Source organism: Oryx dammah, unplaced genomic scaffold, assembly GCF_014754425.2.
Source record: "Oryx dammah isolate SB20612 unplaced genomic scaffold, SCBI_Odam_1.1 HiC_scaffold_3314, whole genome shotgun sequence".
Lineage (NCBI taxonomy): Eukaryota > Metazoa > Chordata > Mammalia > Artiodactyla > Bovidae > Oryx > Oryx dammah.
Genome location: NW_024073341.1, coordinates 822 through 4,156, shown reverse-complemented (window position 1 = coordinate 4,156; position 3,335 = coordinate 822). Strand labels below are relative to the sequence as shown.

The window sequence follows — 3,335 nt, the reverse complement described above, 5'->3', positions numbered from 1 at the left end:
CAGCAGGAAGAGCTACAAGCACTGAAGTCCTGTCATGGGCTCAAGCTTCCACAATGTCTCAGGCTCCCTCTCCAGTTTCACCACCCTCTCCTCTGGTTGCTTCCTCTCTTCCACTCCCTTCGTCTCTTATTTTAAGTTAGAACTGAAGTTACTGAGTGCTTTCATCTCCCTCTGCCAATGACTGCTCTACATGAGCTTCCATTGTTCACCACTGGAAATTAACTACTTGGTCCTAGTCCAGACAGGAATCCTCCTTGCTTTCCACTGGCCCAGGAATTCCCGTCTCAGAGGTGTTGTGTTCCCCCATTTCAGTGATTGTGAAAGCAGGAGTGACTGGTTCTTTGATGTACAGGGTCTGTATCTCTGTGTTGCTTTCTCTGCTCTTTGCTCACTTGTATTGCTAAATAAAGCAGATTTATCACATAATGTGTGGTTTCACATAGCTTTTCTTTGTCACCAATGGATCTTGAGGTTTTCATCTGATAAATGCCTTCTCAGGAGTGAAGCATACTCCCAGTCCCCGTGTGCTTCACTCTCCTCCTTTAGAGAACTTCAACAGATAGCAATTTAACATCCTGATGCCAGCAGTCCTCTGAGAACAGCTTGGCATGTGGAGTGGGAGGGATCTGGGTCCATCATAGTAACGTCTGGTTTTACCGCTCAGACCAGGTCTCAGCAGTTTAGTTTCTCTGACTTGTCTCTATGATTCTACCTCCTTCTGCCGCAGTAATCATCCATATTCCTCAGAGAACCATATTACAGTCCAATTAGATCAGAAGAACATTGACTAGAGTGTAAGATGTCTGATTTATATTTTAAAATGCCATATGACCACAAAAGTGTGCCTGACAACATGTATCAGGTGTAATTTAAAAGTATATACTTCTGAACTGAAGGTATGCTTTTAGCAATGCATCCTGAGGAAACAGTACAAAGGCAAGAACTTGTACTTCTGGGAAATGAATCCCAATAAAGCTTCACCTGGGAAATAATGGAAACATTGGTTAATTTCAGGATCTACAGACTCAGAAACAAAATGCAGGTGCTGATTTTTTAAGTATGGAGACAAAATAGGAACGGGAAGGCCGTTTTCCTCACCCCAAAAGGCTCTCACAGAGACTCAAAGAGGTCGAGTCTTTGCCACTCCAAGGACATGGCCTTGCATTCTCCCTCAGCTGTGTCTTGGCTTCCTTTGACTTTCTGAATGGATAAGGGAATCTCATGATACAGTGCAAGGCTGGTCTGAGAGTCAGGCAATGCTCCTGAGGTTTAGTCATTGTTTCCAGTCTGTTTTGTCCACAGCCTTAATCTCAGATGATTTCTCTGTAGAGTCCACCTAATACCATGCAAGTTCTCTTCTGAAGAATCGAGGAGCTATGTCTGATTCTACAAATGGGGAGGAGTATATGCAGAGGTGATTCTGGAGCATCTTTCAGCAGCAAAAAGTGAAGAAATAGTCACAGAAGACACTGAAAGAGCTGTTAGTAGACAAACAAACTTCTTGAGCCATAAATAAATAGATAAATAAATAATATTTGGATTAAAGCCCAATTATGAAATAATTACTCATGGTATCTACACTGACAAAACAGACTGGCAGAGTTCCTCAAAACTTTCTAAGTCACGAAGACAAGGAAAATCTGACAAACTGTGTTAAACCAAGAAGGGTCTAAGGAGACACAATGACTAAATAAAACATAGTTATTATGGAAAACATTTAAGGCAAGGGGTTCAAAGTATCATCTGTATTTTTTACTAATTTTCATACAAAATTAGAAAACAAGCAAGGTAAAGAAAGAGACAGAGTGACAAAGAAACAGAAAGACAGTTGGAGGGACAGAGATACAGAGAAATCATTGAATGGCTAATGACAAAACAATAATATTGACAATCTCATGTTGGTTTTCACTCCAGGAAACTGTATTGTTTTTAATCTGTGCACTTCCTAAATCTTTTGATGTTGAACCTTGTTATTTCAAAAGAGAAAGTGTGTTCCTCATGATATCCTCACTGTATGACGTCTGAAATTAAAAGTGGTTACAATTTTGGTATTAAGGAAGAAAAGTTTCAATCTCTTGATTAACGTGCATGAGATGAAAACTTTCAGATTGATTTCTTCTGCTCTTTGAGGGCTGAATAGGAAGAAACATTTTTTTCTATTGCAACAGTAAAGTCTTGCTTTTGAAGTAAGGAAGGACTCGGCAGTACCAAAGGTTGGTAGATACTGGATTTGACTCCTAAGGACGCTAGTCAATTGCTTCCTCCAGTATAGGGTCTAGGTACCTGGAAAATACAGAAAATACAGCTTTTTCATAACAATCTCAAATAGAAGAACTTTTCCTACTTAGAAGCTATATCCAAAGTTCACCTTACCTGAATCTTTCATGATCCAGGGTGATCACTTGTGAGCCATACGAGGTAGATTCAGCTATGTTGAATAGAGTCCTCAGCACAGACTAATGAATGACATCACAGTTCGTGGGGGCACAGGGTGTGGCACAGGCAGAAGAGGGAACATTTCCAAAGGTCCCGAGAGCAGATTGCTCTTCTCTGCCCGCTGCATGCTCCGGGAGGCATTCCCTACAGATTTCCTGCTAAATAATGCTTCACCATACTTGTCCTTGAGATTAGCTAACAGCAGACCTCAGGATGGGAGGCAAAAGGTGTTGAGGAGTCCATCTTTGAGAGCAACTGGATATCTTGGACCACGGCTTTCTCTAGGCCATCTCTTCTCTTCAAGGCTGTCACCTTGAAGACTCCAGGGAAGTCCCTTTAACACTAGAAAGGGAGTTCAGTTCAGTCGCTCAGTCATGTCCGACTCTTAGCGACCCCATGAATCACGGCACGCCAGGCCTCCTTGACCATCACCAACTCCCAGAGTTCACTCAAACTCATGTCCATAGAGTCGGTGCCATTCAGCCACCTCATCCTCTGTCGTCCCCTTCTCCTCCTGCTCCCAATCCCTCCCAGCATCAGGGTCTTTTCCAATGAGTCAGCTCTTCACATAAGATGGCCAAAGTATTGGAGTTTCAGCTTCAGCATCAGTTCTTCCAGTGAACACCCAGGACTGGTCTCCTTTAGGATGGACTGGTTGGATCTCCTTGCAGTCCAAGGGACTCTCAAGAGTCTCCTCCAACATCACAGTTCAAAAGCATCAATTCTTTGGTGCTCAGCTTTCCTCATAGTCCAACTCTCACATCCATACATGACCACTGGAAAAACCACAGCCTTGACTAGAGGGAGCTTTGTTGGCAAAGTAATGTCTCTGCTTTGGCATGTGCTATCTAGGTTGGTCATAACTTTCCTTCCAAGGAGTAAGCGTCTTTTAATTTCAT

At 42.5% G+C, this 3,335-nt stretch overlaps 1 long non-coding RNA gene across 1 annotated transcript; it reads right to left on the bottom strand.

Moving 5' to 3' along the window:
• Positions 1-6: 6 nt before the first annotated feature.
• On the bottom strand, positions 7-2,817 carry LOC120859816. The gene is made up of 3 exons (XR_005720160.1): positions 2,374-2,817; positions 1,099-2,283; positions 7-981 (listed from the first exon to the last, which is right to left on the bottom strand). It is a non-coding gene; the product is annotated as an uncharacterized LOC120859816 (long non-coding RNA).
• Positions 2,818-3,335: the final 518 nt, after the last annotated feature.